The sequence below is a fragment of the Labrus bergylta genome, chromosome 2, assembly GCF_963930695.1.
Source record: "Labrus bergylta chromosome 2, fLabBer1.1, whole genome shotgun sequence".
Classification (NCBI taxonomy): domain Eukaryota; kingdom Metazoa; phylum Chordata; class Actinopteri; order Labriformes; family Labridae; genus Labrus; species Labrus bergylta.
In genome coordinates, this window is record NC_089196.1 from 9,059,191 (window position 1) to 9,081,822 (window position 22,632).

The 22,632-nt window shown below is 40.9% G+C and overlaps 1 non-coding gene and 1 pseudogene across 1 annotated transcript; both read left to right on the top strand.

Moving 5' to 3' along the window:
* The first annotated feature begins 4,961 nt into the window (after nt 1-4,961).
* On the top strand, nt 4,962-6,015 carry LOC109982022 (protein polyglycylase TTLL10-like; annotated as a pseudogene).
* Nucleotides 6,016-8,577: 2,562 nt separating this feature from the next.
* LOC109982030 (uncharacterized) lies at nt 8,578-15,782 on the top strand. Its single transcript, XR_002277902.3, has 3 exons — nt 8,578-9,090; nt 14,418-14,511; nt 15,097-15,782. It is a non-coding gene; the product is annotated as an uncharacterized protein (transcript).
* Nucleotides 15,783-22,632: the final 6,850 nt, after the last annotated feature.

Sequence of the window (22,632 nt, forward strand, 5' to 3'; positions counted from 1 at the left end):
TTGAAATTAACAATTGTGTAGGCTATGGGATCCTTTAAATACACACTTACATTTTGTGTGAAAAACAGCTTCTGCAAATGATAAGAAGGCCCTGCACTCTCACTTGTAGTGCATGTAGGCTATATGTCAGATACCTCCAGAGCAAATGTATGTTTCCCAAACCTTTTTAGAACAGACATACTGACTTATCATGGCATGGACACATAATTAGTGACACACAGTTAATATCCCCAATTCTAGCACCAAATGTAATGCAATGCAGAAATAAATAAATGTAAAAAGTAAGTCAGAATATTGGCAGCAAAAGATGGTCTTCTCACTCATTCAGCATTTGTTTACTAAAATGAGAAGTTATTGCTGATGTGAATAATGATCCAAAAAGATCTTATCAATTTGAAATCCTACTGATTTGTTTAATTGTTTCACTGGAAACATCTCCCAAACCTCAGATATTATTTTCAGAATCTGCAACAAGTTATCCCCCCAAATCATCCACTAGAGGGAGCTGTATGTTTAGTGTTGAGTTTGCTTTCCATTAATCCAACTGGGTTTCCACTATCATGTTGTAAAGGGCATCTTAAAAAAAAAAAAAATATGTATATATATATATATATATATATATATACATATTTTATTTCTGAAGTGTGTGAGTAAAAATAATAATAATTCTTGCATCCTGTTGGTCCTGATAATCAATAACATAATCTGGCTGACACCACAATATGTCTTGTACTTCGACAATGTGAAAATGAGCCGATTGTGGAATTGACTAATCAAAATGGCAGAGGACCGAATAAACAAGAAAGTATGTATGTGGAGCAAAAAACAACTCTCCATGGGCGAATGATCTTTATTCAATATTGGAGGAGGTAGATATGACATATATTTACATGAATAATCTGTGCTGTAACATTAACTCCATGAAAGACATTCATACATTGATCAAGTATGAAGAAAAATGGTTTGAAAACGTTCTGTCAAGCCAAAACTAAGGACATGTGTACAGATTAAAAAATAATTTTATGCCTGAGTTGTAACATGTCGTTTATCTAGAAGCCAAAGATCCTTGGTGAAAAAGTTAAGATCAGGTATTCTCCTTCTGGCCACTGAAGTCCGTCAATTCAGAAATATTCCAGTAGAAAACAGACATTGTGAGATGTGTGATTTGGACAAAGTTGAAAGTGAATCCCATTTTATTTTGCATTGTACAACATTTGATGATTTAAGAGAATTGTTGTTTCATGAAGTAGCTCGTCAAAATCCTGAAATATTTGGGCAGACAGATGTGCAAAGCTGGAATGGCTGTTTAAGTTTGATGTGTTTAAACTTGCTAATTTTGTTTCAAAAGCCTGGAAAAGAAGACAGAATATTCTGTTTAATTAGTTTGACTTGCCTTTGCTTTCTCTTTGTGTTTCTTGACAATTAATATAGTTTACCTAGTGCACTCTGATCCTGGAACGTTTTAATTTATGATGTCACGTAAGCCCATGCGGGCTGGGCATATAAATGTATGTGTGACACAACAATAAAACAAAAAACTTAAAACTATGTCTTCAATAGTATTTTTGGACAGAAAAAAAATATTTTCTCCAACATGGTCAAGGTATTCCCCAAAGCACAAATGTCATAATCAGAGTCCTGATAAGGCTCATCGAGTACCTCATGTAGTAGTCATTGCAGACCTTCTGTAATAAAAACAGCTGTGGTGATAGGTGTGCATGATGTGGTTTTCCAGGGTGTCTCGGTGCCCTCTGTTCCTTCAGTATGCTGACAAATGATCTGCGGAGATGAGGCTCTGAGCAAAAATAGTTTAAAATTCATCAAGAAGCCTCCTCTGTCTGGTCCCGCAGAGACAACCTAGAGAACATGATTTACATTACTATAGAGATGATCATGTTTGATTCTCATCAAACCACCTTTACATATCACAGCTAATGTGTGCATGGTGAAAATCTGTTGATCTGATAGTGTGGGAGGAAACTACACATTTTCTTCATTTAATTTTCAGTGAGGATCAGCTGCATTTAGCAGATCTTTGTCTGTCTATAGTGTTGAATATGGCAGCTGATACTGATAAGTTTAACTTTGGTAAGAAGTATTGCTTTTCTTTTTCAGTTACTTGCTATCTACTATTGTATTAACATGTTTCAAATAACAATATTATTATTATTATTATTATTATTAATCAAACATTTCAGTGGCTTGATCAATCAAACTTGTTCTCTCACAGTTGGGTGTTTTTCCCAGCTTTTTTCTGATATTATTATATTGACACTAAAGTAGGCTACTTATAAGCAGGTCAACTGTGGTAACCATCACTGGCTTGTTAGCTCGTTCAGTGTTTCTCATTAATTTATTTATTTCTGGCAGCCAGCCCATGTGGGCCAGTTAAAACTAAAGACAGTGGACAGTTGTGATGAGTAGATCAAGAAGATATTTTGTGGTTCTTCCCCAGGGCCTACATGTATGCATGTTGTGTGACAGAGAGTTGTTGTCTGCACTTATTTATGAGGTCCTTGAATTTTTAAATTGACACACTCCTCATTTTCTCAAAGGGCTGTTAGAGAGTTGATGGTTTTCATGTTGAGGTCAGAAATAAGGAAAGTGAGATTTTCTTGAAATATAAAAAAGGTATTTAAAGGGTTTTCCTGGCCTCAGTGATGCTGTAGATATGGTCACCTTTCTTTAGATTAATTTATGTATATCTGTGTGAGTTCTGACAGCATGTCTACAGTTATCTATTGGTTATTATAGATATTATTATGTGCTATTTGATAAGTCTAATATCTAATTGTATGTTATAAATTGTAATTATTTCCATGCTCTCCTCTAGGGATATAGACTTTACTCTTATATTAATAGATATATAGAAAGATATCTTACACCTGCAGTATCTCTCCTTCAGACACCGCGGGTGGCAAAGCCTGCCGCTAAAGGAGCTGCCCAGTGCTGTTACAGTACCATGCAGGGGGTGGGAGACGTTCTCCATCAGGGATGATAGCTTTGCCATCATTCTCCTGTCTCCCACCACCTCAACAGGGTCCAGGGTCCAGCCCAGGACAGAGCTTGCCTTCCTTATTAGCTTGTTAAGTCTGTTCCTGTCTGTCAGTGTAATGCTGCTGTTCAAGTAGAACACTCTGTAGAGGATGATACCACCACAGAGTCATAAAAGGTCTTCAGGAGTACTCCCTGCACTCCTGAGGACCTGAGTCTCCTCAGCAGTTGAAGTTGCACAATTGAGGCCAGGAAAAACCCTAGCATTGAGCCTGTGGATCCAAGTCCTCATTTATATTTACTTTCAACCCCTTCAGGGTTTTTGCATCGGCCAGAATGGAGAGTTTGTCTTTATGCCTTAGAAGCTTCACTGTTATTGGTCGGGGTTTATTACCCATTGGAGCCGGTTTTCCTGAACAATAAGAACATTCTATTTCAATCAAGTTATTGCAGTTTTGTACTCGCTTAATTATCTTAGTACATTTTAGACTTTTGTAGACTGATTTTAGCAGTCTTGTATTATCTGTCTCCTGTTTTTCTTTTTGATTTAATGTCTGTTTTCTAATTATTTCTGTAATGACTCAATGTCACTGTAAATGAGGGTTGCCCCACAATGATCTTTCGAGTATAAATAAAGGTTGAATGAATGAAAGTCTGCTGGCCTTTTTTGTACAGAGTGTTTATGTTGTCAATGTTAAGATATTTATCCTTTCGCAGCAAATGACAATATTATTTATTGCTTAGATAAACATTTTTCTAGTTTGATGAACTGATACTTCTATTCTCCCTGAGATAGGATAATTTGGTTATTATCTATTTGACTTTATTTCATGCTTTAATCTAAACTTTAAATGTTAAACAGTCTATCATCATCATGGTAACCTCACCAGGTGCGTCTCCTTACCTGGGCCTGCTCCTCCTCTACCAGCTGATGTCCATCATACTAATGACAACAGAGGTTAGAAAGTGACGTTGAACACCTCATTCATTGTTGTGACCTGACGGCTTGAGTTTATCACTTTCATTATGAACTAGCCTTTACAATAAAGCCTTATATTATAAGAAGAGCAACTTGATTTTGCCTCTTTTTAGCAGAGATACTGTTTGCTTTTGCTCTTGTCATGTCCCTCACTCGTCTTGTATTGTTCTGCATCACCTAATGAAAAAAATTAGAAAACTACAAGAGATATTTCACTTTATGTCTGAAAGTCAGGAAATGACTTGAGTTACTGGGACATCTTATAAAGACAATGAATGCCTTCAACATTTGTTCTTGCACGCTAACTAGTACGCTGACCAATAGACTAACACAGCCATAAATACAGTCACAATGTTGGCTTAGCTCATTAAAAAATATATTTAAGCAAAACAACACTAAACAAGAATTATTATAGATTTAGTGTAAACGAGTTCTCTTCATGGTTCCTCTCAATTGCCTCAATTTTCAGTTTACTCTCCTCATTTCTGTAAGAGCCCACTTGTGTATCATGTAGGAACATTTCTCATCTTCTCCCACAGTTAGTGTCAGCCTGAAGTGATGTCATCTGAGTGCAGCGAGGGTCCATCAGAGAAGACAGGACTGATAGAGCAAAAGGAGGAAGAGATGGAGAAAGGGAAAAAGGAAAGGTAAAAAATAAATAAATACAAGCATACACTCGAATTACACACACACACACACACACACACACACACACACACACACACACACACACACACACACACAAGCAGGGCCCTTCAACACCCTCAACATACAAAATTGCAAAACGTTATTATTACTCCCTGCTTGCCTGTTTTGCCTTGTCATTGTTGTGCATTGTATCGTCGTGTCTCCCCTGTCTCCTACATACTTTTGCTCGTCATGTCCCTCACTTGTACTGTATTGTTCTGCATCACCTAATAAATTTTTTTTTTAAAAAGAAGGTGGACTGGAGCAGGGCCAGACAGAGGAGACGCTGAGGTTTTCCCACATGACCGACATCCAGGAAGCCAAGGATTTAGAATCAGTGCAGAAACATTCGAACAGGGAGCGTCGGGTGGAGGAGCCCCAAGGGTCTGGGCCTTTCTTCTTCATGGGAGGAACAAATGGAGCGTAAATAGTGAGCAGTTACTGTGAGAGCAGAGGATGGAAAATGATTCACAACAAGCACAGGAAGGATTTCAAACTCAAGTGGTGTGACACCAAATCTTCAGCCAAGTACAGTAACTTCAGAGAAGGTGAACAGTTGATGTACCACATTCCCAATAACAAGGTGCTCACAACTAAGATCGGCCTCCTCAGCAGTCTGCGGGAGTATGAGCGAGTCAGCAGCAAAGTCAACCACGGCAGAAGATCAAAGAGGCTAGTTTATTCCCACTACCTTCTGCATGGACAAGAGCGAAGAGAGGGCGGCTTTCTTTGCCCAGCAGGAGCGTGTAAGCAACAACAGGAATTAAATGTGGATCTGTAAGCCGACGGGAATGAACAAGGGCAGAGGTATTTTTCTGATGAAGAGCCCAGAGGACGTATCCGCCTTCAGACTGAAGCTGGAGCAGGCAGAGGGCCGACAGGCCAGCAGGAGGACGCAGCATGTCTTTGCAAAACGCATGCAGCAGGTCATGTTGCAGTGTTTCTTAGCTGTCAAATCGAAGCTGGAATGCCGACTGGGCTTCTTCGACCTGATTGGCTGCGACTTCATGGTTGATGAGGACTTTAAGGTGTGGCTGTTGGAGATGAACTGTAACCCTGCTCTGCATACCAACTGTAACCTGTTGAAAGAGGTGATACCCAGCACTGTTGTGGAGACCTTCAACAAGTGTCGTCTCAGGCAGACCATTCTCCCTTTGGACAGCCAAAGAGAGTTTGTGCTGCTGTATAATGGAGAGCTTCCTCCCGATACAGAGCTGGCCTGCAGCAAAAGTCACTTCAATCAGAAGAGATCCAAAAACACTGAAGTCCGGAGATGTAAGTCAGGGAATGAGAGCACAGCTTTGCCCTCAGCATCCCCTGATACACCTGTGAATGTTTCAGAGGACAGTCAGTGAATGTCCTCCTCACAGCTCCATCGGCGCCGTCTCTCGCCGCACACATCTTCACATCCAAATAGCCATAGCACACAGATTGTAAAATGTAAGAAGGCCAGGCCTCAGGTTGAATTCAAGTTGAGCAAACGCACTTTTCACCATCAGTTGAAGGCTTTGGACGACTTGCAGCACTCAGCAACTCAGGAGAAGACATCACGTCGATGTCATCACCATCAGTGAGTGAAGATGTCTCTATCTGTGAATCCCCTCAGATAACAAAGTCCGCGTCCCCTTTGTACGCTGGATCTCCTCCTGTACATATACATGTATGTGGAGGCAAACCTGAAAGAAGAGAGGAGCTCAGGGAGGAAAATCCCAGAGAAGATTCAAAGTTGAGTGTTGAGACCAAAGAGGAGACGTGATGTGTAATTATCCAAACTGCTCGGAACTAAAGAACTTCTGAAAGAAAAAGAAAAAAAAAAACTGTTTGAAAGAGTTTTCCAGATTAGATCCAGAACCTGGGCCAAAAATGTGCTTAATATTTTTTTTTTTAGAGTGTTATTTTCTTTGTGTGTAGATCAATCAATTCTAACCCTCCTAAACTTCACCCGATATAATAGTTTCATTTGCAATGACGCTACTTTTACAAATTAAGTTCATTATAACTGCCATGACCTCTGTAAAAGCCCAGTCTGGTAATGTGCAATTGTGCATGACTTGAGACAGCATGAGAGCATTTACCACAGCTACCCTTCCTCTATACCCCTATTCCTATTTTTGTCCTTCTTCTTTCCTTCATTCCATTTTTCTTTTCTTTTTTTTTTTCTTCCCATACATTTTCTTTTTCTTCTCTTCCTTTCTCTTATTTCCCCTTTCCTCCCCCTCTTTCTTTCTATATTATCTTTTTTTTTTTTTTTTTACTTCAGTCATTGTGTGGTGCAGGGGTGCCCCCCCCTGTGATAGGGTCACCTACAACTGACTTTTCATCAGGGGTGCCCCTGTTTCAGTTGCCCCCAGTCCACCTTCTGATGTCACTTTCTGCATTCTGCTATGGTCAGGTGACTGCAGCGTTTCTCCTCCTCCCTCCTAAGGCTACATGCAGGTTGGTTTTGCCCACAGTGAACCTCCACTATCTCTTTCTCCCACTAGGATGAGGCAGAGGGTGTGGTCAAACTCAGGAGCCAAGGACAGCAACCAGCTGGTGGATGACATGTTCTTGCTGGATTGCAAAGCAACAAACTCAGCTGGAAAGTTGTCGTCTTGGGCCTACTGTAGAAGAATTGTCTCTGCGGTCCAATTAGGATCTGATGTGGAAGATCTGGCAAGAAGATCCGCTGCCATCGTAAGGGTATCCTTCCAGGTACCACACTGAGACACTTCAAGAGGTGCTACTCCAGAGGAATGGTGTACAGAGATGCTTTGGATGCTAGTTGGTTTCCTTAACTATATAGCCTACTCATCTAAAGGAGTCTCGAGTTCAAGAGCTGGCCACTCCTTGACTCCACCTCTACGGTTCAGCTAAGTCTGACAGTTAGAGAGGCTATCAACATACCGCCAATCTTCAGCCATAGTAAGCTCTTGAATCTCAGCAATGCGAGTGCCCACAAACACCTTGTACCTACATGAATCTGACTTTAGCCATCGCAATATAGTGGTAGAGTCACTCCAAAGGGTGGTGCTTTGGATCGGCAGGGTGATTTCCTTCTGGATCAGGGAAGCAAGCTGAGGTAGGCTTCGTAGAGCCACTGATCTTGACCAAGACACGATCCATCCCTTTTGTTCTGAATCCCAATCATCACATTTCTCAGTTGCTGATTAAAGATTTTGATGAGCGTCTTCTGCACCCTGGGCCAGAAAGAGTCTTCAGTGAGATCCGAAGAAGATACTGGTTGCTGAGAGGTAGAGCAGCTGTTCGAAAGTATCAGTACTCATGTCAGCCTTGTCAAAGGTGGAGAGCCTCTTCTGATGTACCAAAAATGGCTGATCTACCACCATCCTGACTTCGTCTCTTCAAGCCCCCGTTCTGGTCTACTGGAACTGATTGCTTTGGACCATTCACGATCAAGATCGGAAGACGGACAGAGAAACGTTGGGGCATTATCTTTAAGTGCATGACGACACGCTGTGTTCACTTGGATGTCCATGAGAATCTTTACACAGATGCCTTTCTTTTAGCCTTCATCTCTAGGAGAGGTCGGCCCCATGACCTCACATCAGACCGAGGCACTAACTTCCGTGGAGGTCAAGCAGAGCTGGATAAAGCATTCAACTCAATGGCACCAAGCCTGAAAGAAAAACTAATTGACCACCAGGTCAGGTTTCACTTAAACCCTCCTGGCTCTCCACACTTCAGTGGCATCTGGGAAAGGGAGATACGGTCAGTAAAGGATGCTCTGCGGGTCGTCCTTGGAGGCCAGTCAGTGACTGAAGCTGTACTGCACACTGTTCTCATAGAAGTTGAAGGGATCATGAACTCCAAGCCACTTGGATACATTTCATTGGATGTTGCAGACCCTGACCCTGTCACTCTAAATATGCTCCTTATGGGGCAGCGAGATGCCTCACAGCAATGAGTTTATTGGAAAGAGACGTTGGCACCAGAGTCAGATGGTTACCGACCTCTCTTCTGGGCAAGCTTCATTCGCCATTATCTTCCCAATCTAAAAGTACGACCTAAGTGGCATGTCAACACTAGGAACCTTGAATGTGGCAAAGTGGTACTGTTTGTGGACCCGCAACTTCCTCGTGCTCTCTGGCCCATCAGAAGAGTGATCCAAACGCACCCTGGACCAGATGGTCAGGTCAGAACAGCAGAAATCAAGGTCAAAACCCAAACATACCTCAGACCCGTTGCACAACTAGTTCCATTGTCTGAGCTCAGAGATGATGATGATGTGTAGAAGACATGAAGTTGAGATGTCATGCCTGGCTTGATTCCCTGAGCTCAATCAGGAGCAACAATAATCACCTGTGCTGGCTGCAGCAATCCACTACAGGTGAATGAGATCCCCAAATCAGGTCTCCCATAAAGGGAAGGAGAGTTCTTTGCTCTCCGAAGGACAAGACCTGTTCCACCTTTGCTGAGTGCGTCCACATGTGAGTTATTGTTTGAGTAAATGAGTTAAATGTTTGGTTGTTTATAATGCATAGGCAGACTTGATTTATTGTTTAATTGATACATCTGTTAACTGAGCCTGTTTAGAATTATTGAACATTATTTTGTTAACGAGACAAATCATTAGTTGTCATAGTTTGTCTCCGAAACAAGAAAAACCACTTGACAAATTAAGGAAAAAACCTGTGCTAATAAAAATTCTCGCTGCCTTCATTTCCATGCCTCAACTCAACTTTTGATGTCAATGAGCTTCAGCCCTCAACATTTAGGTTACACCTAAAACACTGATGTCATATGGAGCAGTATGCAGCTTATACAAATGAATGTAAAAACACATCTTTAAGTTTATAATTTTTTTGTGTATACACCTCAACTTTATTGATGTAGCACTTTACACACAAAGTGAACAGCGCAGATAGAAAAACCTAAGCATTAGAAAATAACAGACAAGAACAGGTAATAATACAGTACAGTGTAACACAAGACTAACAGAGCTATGGAGTTTGAGCTTCACAGGTTAAAATAAATTTAAGGTAATTGAGTATTAATATGTTTTGAAGCAAGTTTTAAAAACATCAGTAGTGGGTGAGAGACGGATGTTTGGAGGTAAAGAGTTCCATAATTTTGGTCCTGCAATAGAAAAGGCTGATCCCCATTGTACTTTGTCCTGAATCTAGGCATTGACAGAAGGTTTCATTTGAAAGGATCTTAGATCTCTTACCGGCTGATGTGGGGGCAAGTCCATTCAACACCTTGAACACAGTCCACAGTAATTTAAAACCAATCCTCAGCTTGACTGGTAGCCAGGGTAAGGAGGCAAGAATTGGAGTGATGTGACTTCTTCTTTTTAACCATGTTAGTAGTCCGGCTCCTGAATTTTGTACGAGCTGAAGATGGGATAGACGTGCCTGAGTGAGACTAAAATATAGTGGATATAAATGCATGTATGACTTTCTCCAGGTCGGAATAACAGAGGATGGTCTTAATTTGGAGATGGATCAGAGCTGCATGAAGCTTAACTTTACACCCTCATTTATTTGTTTGTCGACCGTCCATACATTTCATAAACTAGACACGAGAATTCTGTGAAAAAATACGGTTGTGCTTTTTTCTACCACGGGTAGGGGTATTTCAAAAACTAAAGCCTTTTTGGCGGATTAGTTCCTGTTAAAAGAGGCCCTCTTTCTTGAGAGTAAGGGGACTGACGAAGTGACAGTGTGCATAATGGACTTTTTTGTATGGTGCACCAAAACGAACTGACCAGGGAAAAGAATTTGTCAACGAAGCAAGTAGAATAGTGAGACGTAATAACTGTGTCTTTACGCTGCAACAACAAAAATTACATCAAAACTGTTTGCTCTTTATAATATCCACTGCATATTCTAGAAGGGTTGTGTGAAAAGCTTGGCATTGCCAGAAGCCTCAGTGCACCATACCACCCCCAAACAAATGGCTTGGTTGAAAAGCGTAATGGCACCATTCAAGGGTGAAAATACACTTTTCTACATGTTGTTTGTATTTATGCTCTGTTATCATGTGTGTATGGAGAATGACAGTATGTGTTCCAATTTCAGGGCTTTGAGAAAAATGGTGCATGACCACCAAAGCGACTGGGAAAATTACATCAAACCTACTGTGTTTGGATTATGCACCAAAAATATTCTCCTTATTTCTCATGTATGGAAGGGAGGCCCGTTACCCGTCTGAAATTCCAGTCATGTGTAAGGTATGAGATGGCATTTCCCTGCTGTTGGAGCTGCTTTGGCAACCATATCTATTTATTTGCTATTATGTGTACTTGGGTTTATTTATCTACAACTATGCTACAAATAAGTGATGAAAAAGTCAAATATCTGATTGAAAATGAGGATGTATGCAACCAAACTACCAACCTTGAAGATGTGTACACTCAAGTGGAGGCCAATATTACAGAAGCACAAGCAATGGTGCGGAAGAGGAAGTTATCAAAGGGCGAAGATGATAGCTTTGTGGTGGGGGACAAGGTATTACGAAAAAATTTCTGCCAAGAAAAAAGAAAGGGGGGGAAATTAGAAACTGATTTCTTGGGTCCCTTTACAATAATAAGCATTGATGGGAAAAGTGCTGATCTAAACTCAACAAAAGGAAAAAACCATCTCAAAAATCAACATTGACTAAACATCCAATGAAATATGTGGAACCAGAGCCACGAATCACAGCAAAATGGATTGCCACTATTTCATCTGCTCATTTAGCACTGGAACCCAGCCCCTTGAGATGTCCTAGCGTTCCCCAATCCCCAACTTGCACGCAGAGTCCACAATCAGACCCTCTGTCCTCCAGTCTCCAGTCATGTGACACAACTTGCTTTGAACAGTCAACTTCAGTCACCCCAGAGGAGTATAAGTATATATCAATACCATTTTATTTGAGCAGCAACATTCTGAAAGACCTACATATGCACTCAGTAGGCTTTCTGAGAAATTGATGCTGCACTAAATTACAAATGAGGCCAACTGTTCTTCTAATTCTCAGTAATAGCTGAAATCTGGTCAGGTAAAAGGCAAGGTGTGCTGTGGAGCAAAGTCGGTCCATATAAGTTGTTTGAGACCTGCAACATGAAGTATTTACAGTTCGATCCTTATATATTTTTCAAGGCAAGAATGTAACCACATATTTTTCTCTAGGTTTTAAATGCATTCATTCATGCCACCATTGTGAAGGTACAAGAGAAAACTGGGAGAAAGTTTTATCTTATTGACTCCTTTCAAATGACTGCAGTGGGGTGCGTGGTTTGCCTGCAATGGAGTAAGTCGTGTTTTGTTTGAGCTCCCGCCAGGCTTTCTTTGATTTTTCACGCAGTGTGGTTGTTTAAAATTTTTGCAAACTAATGCTGGATGTGGAGTGAGCCCGTCGGGTACACGGATGGCGTTGAATTTGCGGAAATATAAGTACACCGGACTCGCTAACGTTAGGCCCAGCTCCTCCTTGGACCAGAGTGCCACCAAGAGTCCGGTCCGACCGACCCCACCGTCACCCGGCTCCGAAGAGATGGACATTTCGGGTTTGAGGTCAGAAATCCTGCTCTCATTGAAAGCGGTGATAAAGTCCGAGTTAAAAAATGCTCTTGCAGAGGACTTCGCCTTTCTGAAGAGTGAACTACAAGCGGTGAAAACCGAGATCATTAACAACACCACGGCGCTCAAATCCGAGATCGATCAGGTGAAGGTTAGCATCAAAGAAGTGGAGGGGGGGCTATCGTCATGGTCGGACGAAGTCGTGACTCTGCAGGACACGGGTGAGCGGCTTTTAGATTTCTTTATTTAAAAGGGACAACACACATTAATTAACAAGAGCAACAAAGTCACACATGTAAATGTGCCAGATTTAGCCGTGCAAGCTAATTTTCATCAAAACATAGACACAAGAACACATAAGCAGGGGCGTGCTGGTGGCGCAGTGGTTAGGGCGCGCGTCCCATGTATTGAGACTCTCGTCTCGAGCGGTAGGCCCGGGTTTGCTTCCACCCGTGGCCCCTTTCTGCATGTCATTCCCCGCTCTCTCTCCCTGGTTTCCGACTCTATCCACTGTCCTCTCTCTGCATTGAAGGCACGAAAAGCCCAAAATAAACCTTTAAAAAAAAAAAAAAAAGAACACATAAGCATAACAAATTAAACAACACATACGCATGAAGCAATTGATAAAGCAGCACACAGACATAAAATAAAAATGTGTAACATATAACACATTTAAATACATGAGCATTTAAACACAGACAAGGAGCATATATTAACACAGACTACAAGTAAAGACAAAGTACATTAATCCAGATTATGGCAGCATGTCTGATTTTTGAATAGCCATTGTTTTAAAGCGGAAATGGCCAGCTTAAAAGAGAAATATAACAACATGGAAGGAAGAACGAGAAGATGCAACATAAGAATCATCGGTGTCCCTGAAACGCCCGGCTCCAGCTCGACCGCATCGGTTTCCAAGCTGCTAACCGAGGTGTAACAGCTGGACAAAGTGCAGCTGATTAACTGTTCACATCGGGGCCCAGGGGGAGACCACGTGCAATCATTGCTAAACTGCACTATTATCAAGATTGTGTGGAGGTGCTTCACCGTGCCCGCACTCATGGTCCACTTCGCCTCAATGGGGATTCAATCACCATCTTTCCGGACTTCACTGCCAGTGTTGCAAAAGCCCGGGCTGCCTTCACAAATGTCAGGAAGCTGCTCCGCGACAGACAGGAAGTCCGGTATGGTATTTTATTTCCAGCTCAACTTCGAATCACTCACGGAGCGGAGGACGTAGAGTTTTTGGATCCGGACAAAGCTATGGCCTACATTAAGAATATCATCCCATCAATGGAGGCCGGAGACTGAAACTCTGTTTGTAAGCTTTGTAAACTCCCGCTCTCTTTGAAGCTATATAGCTGACTGCCTTTACACATAATACATTCTGCATATTGCTTGGGGTTTGGACAGGTTTCCTTTCTGACTGTCCTATGTTTGTGCTGTTGTTGTTTATGTGATACATTTGAAAAATAAAAAGACCTTGATCAAATGACTGCAGTGTGGCAAGGATCATTCAGGGGATTAAACAAGGTGATTATTGATCTACGACTTCAATACACGATCTGACCAAATGGAACACATCTTTAAATACAGAATCAAGAAAAAAAAAACTGGTTTTGTTATTCTTTTTTAAGAATAGGCTAAATAAAATAATTCAAATAGAAATTGTGATTTGTGTAAATGTAACAAAAGAGAGAGCTAATGACTTGTTTAGGACTCAAAATTTAAAGGTTTGGACTTTTGACTTGGAAAGCAATGACTTTGGCTGTTTTCAAAGCCGCGCACTATACTACTAGTAAGTACTGATTTGATCAAAATGCAGTATGCCAACAAATGTGAGATCCGCAGTCTACCAAAAATTACCCGGATGTCGTACTGATTCGGGAAAATGTACGGTATACCAGGCCGTTTCCGAATAGCCACAGTTCAGTAGGCAGTACGTACTTTTCAGTAAGGAGTTTCATTATAATGAACTTTCGTGGTCATTCAGTAGGTATTTTTTGGGTCCACCTCAGTATACTAAACATTTCAGCATGGATATTAACTTCCAGGTTTTATGCAGTATGGATTCGGATGCATCCTTTCAGGAAATGAATTGTATTTTACCATTTCAAATGTGAAGTTGTTAAATTGTTTATTGAGCCATAGTGCATATCACTTAAAGTGTCTGCCATGAGTTATCGGAAGCTCAAAAACATTTACTCATTATTATTGTATGGATGTTGAAAACAAGTGCTTTTGCTGTACAGGGACAAATGACCACACGTGGTAGCTGATCCGGTGGAGAGCCCGGAACAATAATCTGTTCACCGGACAGCGGAACGCTGCCCTTAAGGGTTTCGAGTAAGTTATACCATTTGCATCTGTAGATTTAATGGATAGGTGCTGTCATGAGCTACTACAGGCTATATAGGCTCACAATCTATACTATTTTGCCTTAAAAGTCGATGTCAGTGCAATGTCATGTGATGATCTAACTCAAAGATAAGCTTAAAGGTGATTTTATGGTATTCACCCATTACAATTACACTACACTTCTCATCAGAGCATGTGCTAAAGAGATGGGGGTGGAGGGGATAGTCCCCATCCTTGCCCTCAAGAAGAGGTGGGAGAATTTGAAGCAGAAGTATAAAGTATGTAACTCATACAACTTGCACATTACATGATCAAGACTGACATGCCATTTATTTGACCATTCATGCTACTGGTCCAGGAGGCACAGCCAACTGTGGCAATTTTTGCTGCACACAGGATTCCTGTGCAGGAAAAGCAATGAACACATGTCACACTGTGCAACATTGACTTCTTCAATATGCCAATAGAATTTGAACTGATCAACATAAAATATACTTCATTGCTTAACATTACAATGGAAACATGTGGTTGTGTACTTGAATGGATATTGTTCATTTTGTCATGTTTCCTCAGGAGCTGAAAACCCCTAAAACAGAAGGAGGGGAGATGACAGCTGCTTCCTGTTTTATGGATGAGGTGCTTGGGGCCAGCCATATCATCACCCCGCTGGCCCTGGCATCTTCATCCTCCCAGGGAGCAGCTGTCATGTCCTTTCCCTCACAAGAGCAAGTGGCTGCCTCTGTCTCCACCTCATCCTCCACTACTTCCTCCGACTCTGCCTCCACTACTTCCTCCACCTCCTCTCCTGCCACTGGCTCTGCTCCCAGACCCAGCACCTCCTCTCTTTCCTCCTTCTCCCACTCCTCCACCTCCACTCCACTCCACCTGCCAAAAGACGGAGAAGGCCACCACCGTGGATGAGACTGTTCGAGCAGATGGAGAGAAGGGACGAGGCAAAGGAGAGAGAGGAGAGGCTGATGAATGAGATGAGGGCAAGGGAGGAGTGATTAGAGAGGGAGAGGAGAGAGGAGCAAGCGAGGAGGGATAGGGAGACCAGGGAGAGGGATGAGCGGTTTGCTCGGGAGGCGGCTGCCTGGGAAGAGCGCTTCTTAAATATTTTATCACGATTTTTGAAATAATGTTTATGTTGGCAAGTTTGTTTGTTATTTGTGCATTTAAAGCCACTTTGTGTTATTTGTTCATCCAGTGAAACTGAAGAATTTATTTTGTCATTTGTTAAATAAATAATTTATTTTGTACATATTGTATTTGTCTGCTTTTTTTCTGTACAAATGTTCTACAAATGTAGAACATGCCAGTATTAGACTTGATGGTGAATCTCATTCTTTATTTTTGCTGGGGCCTTTGTCCATTTACAGTAATGAAAACAAATGTGTCAATTCATCTGGCACATTCATTCCTGACATTTCTGAACAATGGTTGAACAGTGTTTCTGGATTCGTTATTATATCAATTGGGAGATATGTCAGGACCCTTTAAATAATTTTGGGTTAGCTGGTTGGCTTTTTCCCCCAACAAAGGCTTCATGTAGGAAGTAACACCTCTTGCATAGCACATGAAAAGTTGAGCTTTTGCTGTAGAGCTAAGCAAATCACCAATGTTCTTAATACAGACAGAATTCCTGCTGCCCAACAACCCAATCAGCATAATTAGATTCAATCTCTAAACAAAGGTCAATCCGTTGTCCTTGTGATTGAGTTTAAGGTAAGTGGAATGCAAACTCCACGTTAAATGTAATTCTTGTGAAGGAGGTAGATGAGAATTGTAAATTAGGTTACACTGAAAATACACAATGACCATAAACTTTAAATGATTAACAGCAACACTCCATTCATGCAATTTTCTGAAAAAAGTCTTCATTATTGCCCAGCCATGTTTTGATAAGTTTACATACAATGTTAATTGTGTTGGATCATTAGCTTCCCTGTTGACAGGTACTGACAGGTAAAGTTGTTGAGAGAAATGTGTGCTAGCTTGAAGGTAACTTCATACAGCTTTCTGGTTCATTATTATCTCAGGCAACATTAAAGTGACAGCTGGTCAACAAATGTAATAAGAGAGGGAATATAAACTTAATGTAAACCAGCAGGAGCAAAACATCAGGTTAATATAATGATAATGTTACATATTTTATGATAGAAGAGAAAATATTGTCATACTTGATGACTGTATTATAATGCTCTCTCAGACTCTTGCCCTGAAAGCTACTTGCATAGTGACTGCCCTTCACATCACCCCTTAGTAAATCATGGTAAGCTCTGTTCTGCAAATTCATCCCATTTATAAAAAGGGACTGAAGGTTGGGAGCACGGGTTTTTTATGTTTCACTGAAGCTTTATCAAAAAGTTAGAACAGAACATAGATATCGACAAGCAATGTGTTTTTCTTACTGTTTGCACTGCTTCTTTAGTAGATGTGATAGCTAAAACCGTCTGTAAATTAACATTTTAAAGTTGATATTTCTTTTTAAAATTGCACGCCAGGACAGCCAGCTGACAATGATCGTCATTAATGTTTGTTTATCTTCTGAAGTCACGTTTAATCACGAGTCTCATGACAACAAACCTTCCTACATTTTAAAAATCAGTTAAGATTACAAAATTGTCTAGTGTATCGCCAGCTTAAGAGTTGCTCCTAGTGACAAACTTCCAAGAAAATTCTTGACAAATCATTACATTTTAGAAGAATATTCCCTCAAAGTTAAGACTAGATCCTTGTAAAGATGAACGTTATTCACAAAGTGTTTTAACCCTTGAGAGCTCCTCAGGTGAAAAACTGTTAGGAGTAGTAGGCTTAAGAGTTTCTCAAGCTGAGGAGAAAATGGAGAAATGTTCTTCAAACAGGACATGAGGAAAATATTTTTGACCCTCAGTTGTGCAGAACAGAAAAATGATTTGTGCAGTTTCTTCAGTGCAAAGTGAGACATGCATGTCGAGTTTCTCTACATGTGGTTACCTCCACAGGTGCATCGAATCACTAATTAAGGCCCTTCACATGCTGATGTCACTGTCAGCATGTGAAGAAGCTGCTGTACAAGTAGGCATGTGATTTCAAACATTTTGCAGGCTTTTTACTTTTAAAGTGCATCTTACAAATGATCACACAGATGCTTATTTCATAGTGTTCATAATTAGACAATATCTGACTAGATTCTATAATCGATTTTTTTTCTCAATTTTTTTGGATTAACCAACCACATCTTGTGCAACAGGGTCAATCCCACCTCTTCACTAAGATGAAAGTTTCTGACTCTTGACTCAGAGTTGCTCTAAGAATGTTCCTAAACCACTCCTAGGCTAACGGTGCATCCGAATTGTCCCTCCTATCCCCTTTCACTATCCACTTTACATTAACCCCGGGGAAAACGTCATGAGGTTAAGGAAAGATGGTAGGAGAATTTATAAAGGACTTAGGGAAAGGCGATCTCGTTGCTCTGACAATCCGACCACATTTTCCACTAGGCGACGTAATGAAATGCGACGGGCCGGCGGAGGTTAATGACATGGGTCTGCCGTGTTGAAACTACAGTGTTCCGAAAATGGACTACTAAAAGCGCATCTAAAAAACTTTCCCCTGTGCCTTCTTACCAGTGAAATAATCCTAATTACCACAAGGTTGGGATTTAAATAAAAGCAATACAGGCTGCAAGTAACAAAAGTGAAACCATCACCTACCTGTCCAATCATAAATCAACATCAAAATAAGTATGATTGTATGAAATTAATTGTTACATTCATGCAAGATATACATAATGTTTTAAACATACAAATGTACAACTGCACATACCATCCTTAAGTGAATGAAATATGTTGAATAAAACATCATCTGGCTAAAATTGTCTCTTATCTTTTTATCCCTTACATGATCTGTGTCCCTTTATGGTCATCGTTCCTTTTTGTGAACGGTTGGATGCGCGACTCTGTTTCAATGTTGCGGCCCAAAGGAATTGTGGGGCGGCATATCTCATCTCCGTTCGTAAAGAAGGGTGGTCCAGTGTATCCTATGCTAAAGGAGGTTACAAAGGAAGCATTGACCCACCTTTCCTTAGCTTTTAAAGAATTCGAACGGCTCTTATCATGGCCGCCACTTAAATGCTTCCAGGTCAATTCACTCAGTTAGGAACCTTCCTAAGCAAAAATGACAATTCCAACACACCCTAGGACTCTTTACTAGGAATTTTTAAGCTAAGTTAGGAGCTCTCTGAAGATTTGTGAAGGGCGGAATTGACTCAGTAACGATCATTATATCAGGGGAACACTAAAAAAAGACATTGGGGTTACACTTTGCAAAATCTTTATTTGAAATAATCTGATAAAACCAAAAGCTATGCAAAGTTTGAAATACTTCTCAATGGAGATCAAAGTCATCCTCCAACGATAGCTGGTCTACACAGGACTTTATATGCACAGCCAAAACTTGCAATGGCATGCCAGATCCACAGACTTTGCAATTTGCGCTGAGCATCTTTTGAAACTCGGCGGGAGGGGATGTATCTAATTTTTCTGGAGTGGCAAAATATAAATAGTGTTTTTTTCCCTCCACCAGTCTGTGTTTTTAAAAAGGCTGCGTTGTAACCCTCAGCTTCTGGGGGGATAACAGTCAGTCTTCTTTGTCCTGATTCACCTGAATCAAGCCATAAGTGAACTTTAAGAGAATAAAGCAATAAATAAATAACAGTTCAAAGCTTTTTTTTAAAGATTTATATTACCAAGTGCTTTGTAAAGCAGCCAGCCTCCTGATAAACTGCTAATCTTTGGGTATTCTTGTCAGATCAGGAGTCTTGAAATCTGTTCAAAGCACAATTCGCCAAATTATATCAAAGCAGTTCACCGTTTTTTCAAATACTTACAGTGTATATTTTTAATTGTCACTGTTAAAAAGGTTAAATACATCTTTGCTTAATTTACCTCCAAGTGGTCAGCAGACTCGGGCAACATGACTTGACAACCACTGTTGTTCTTACATGGAGGGAGAAAACGTTTTCTACCCCTAGCCGAGGCTCTGGAAAAAAAAGCCTGGGAATGATCTGGATTCACATAAAGTCATATTCATCAGGCCAAATCTTAATTCTAAGGAATAATTCATTTTGATGTTACATATCATACTAATTTATTCATGGTAATACACCTTGTAAGTGCATGCAAGAAATTCAAACTCTTTTTAAGGGTGCTCAGGTATACCTAATTTAATCAAAGCAACTCCAGAATAATCATTACTATGAAGAGGAGGCGGCTGCTCTTGTCACACACTCTGGCAGACTAAGTCAGACCAATCTGCAGAAAAAGTCTGGTTAATTTGCTCATAAAAGAAGGCTTGCATTACATTGAGGGGCGGCTCATGTGCGCTTTGGATAAAATCGTCTGCTAGTGAATTGTAACATTACTTAATCGCATTGAGGTTTGCCAAAGTTTAAGGGGTTGAATACTTTTTTTAACAACATCTTTCCTTTTTCAACAGGCCTCAGGCACTGAAGCATCTCAGGTCTCTTAAGCGCCTCATGTCTCTTAAGCGAACTTTCACAGAAAAACTGAAATGAGAGACCACTTTCACAGCTTCATGGACAAGATGTTTAAAAAAGGTCATGCTGAGTTAGCCTCTCCTCTCACCGATGAAGAAGAACGGTGGTATTTGCCAACATTCGGTGTGTATCATCCAAGAAAACCAAAGCAAATATGTGTAGTGTTTGATTCCAGTGCCCAGTACAATGGTGTATCTCTCAATGATGTTCTGTTAACTGGACCTGACCTGAACAACACACTGCTTGGTGTAATGATCCGCTTCAGGAGAGAAGCCATCGCATTTACAGCTGATATAGAACATATGTTCTATTGTTTCTTGGTAAGGGAGGAAGACAGGAACTTACTATGTTTTCTCTGGTTTCATGACAATGACCTCAGCAAAGACATTGTGGATTATCGCATCAGAGTACATGTGTTTGGTAATAGCCCATCACCAGCTGTGGCTATTCATTGCCTGCACCAGTCTGTCCAGCTCAACCAGTTACCTCTCGACTCAGATGTCAAACACTTTGTGATGAGAGACTTCTATGTTGATGATGGTTTGAAGTCTCTGCCTACAGTTGAAGCTGCTGTCAGCCTACTGAAGGGGACACAAGTTCTCTCGAAATCGAACTTGAGGCTCCACAAGATCGCAGCGAACAACGAAGACGTCATGGAAGCCTTTCCTCTCGAAGATCATGCTAGCGACCTTAAAGACCTTGACCTTAATGCAGATATGCTTCCAACTCAATGCAGTCTTGGAATCAAATGGAACCTCCAAACTGACTGTTTTGTGTTCACAGTCTCAGAAAAGGTAAAGCCTTACACTCGCAGAGGTTTCTTATCCAATATCAACAACCTCTATGATCCTCTAGGATTCATAGCACCAGTCACAATCCAAGGCAAAGCTATCCTCAGAGAACTTACCACAGAAAATGGTGACTGGGACGCACCATTACCCTCAAGAGATGGAGGAAGCCTGGATATCTCTGAGAGGCTCTTCAACAGAACTGTCCAATCTTTCTATCTCCAGACCTTACACTTCGACTTGAACTTCAGCTACTGTCAGAAGAGAATTATGCGTCTTTTCTGAATTTGGCAAAAGATTTCAGGCAATCTCTGAAGAGGTGGTTGCTTTCTCAACAAAGACTGCACTTTCTGCCATTGGTGCATTCCTCGAAAGTATGACCAATCTCTCTACACTTTCCACAAATAACCTGCTTACGCTTACGCTTCTGCAAGGTGTCTCTGCTCACCGCACTTGCGGCAGAGCTTGGGCTGGCCTTGATAATGAATGTAACCACGGTTGTGTCCCAGGACTATCACGGATGGCAGATGTTTCAGGCCCTGGAAGCCCTGAGGGCCCTGCCATTGTTCACAATGGTGTAATGTCATTTCAGGCGTGGGGTCTGATGAGGGATCGCACTGAGGGCAACACCATGATCAAGGTGTGGAGGCAGGTCCAGGAGAGCCACTGCGACGAGTACCTGCACAGGAAAGACCTCTACACCACCCTCCTCAGCCAGCTCAACAAACCTGATGGGATCATGAGTAAGTCACATTAGATATGCATACTCTGTTAGATATAAGAAATATACTGTGTATTTTTCATCTGCTGTCCTTAGTCAGGTAAATTTAATACAACAGGAGCCCATAATGTAAGATGAATGTGTGACCTCTGCTGGCTCACTGAGAACACTACAAGTGAGCAGGAGAGAATAAATGAATACCCACTTTAGTGAATACTGCTATAGTTTAGTCTAAAGAAAGAAAGTTTTTTCTCTCTTGAAAAAACTCTGTGTGTGTGTGTGTGTGTGTGTGTGTGTGTGTGTTTTACCGCCAACAAAAGAACAGCTGAAGCGGCAGCTAGGTCAGAAACACAGACACTTTGTGACTGCAAGGAGAACATTTGCTCAATTGATCGATCCACATTTCAAATGCTGAGGAAAGAAAGAAAGACAACAACATTTGCCGTTTGACTTTCGTCTCACTTCCCAGTTCTTAAGAACAGATACCAAGAATGCTAAAGAGCACTCTTCTGACATTAGAGTGCTGACCAGCTCGGACAGTATGACTGGTTATTGGTTATTCAATTTAAATCTACATTTGTATAATATTATAGGGTTTATAATATCATATTTTGTTTCATAATTAATACAATATTTCATAAATATTTTTACTATCATAGTGTGGTCTTTTTAAATAAATTAAACACTTAAATTCAGACATTAATTCACAGACAGTTTTTATTGCATTCCATGCGTCTGTTTTTGTGTGTTCCTATGTAACCGTTGATTACATACTGCTGATTATGACCGATGCTATGCTGGCGCCATCTTCAGTGCTTCGTTAGGGATCTTCACAACCTTGTTTTTGCGACCACCATGGCTGAATCTCCATTTCCTCCCTAAACCCTGAGCCCTACACCCGTAAGGACTTAATAGACATCACCTGGAAAGTGATTGAGTGCACGAGGCTGCTAGGGATCTAAAGCACTTTTTAAACTTCTCTGTAACTGTGACAGCATGACTTCATGTTGCTCACGTTAAAGGTGCACAATGTAGTTTGGATAGAGAAATATGAAAGTTGG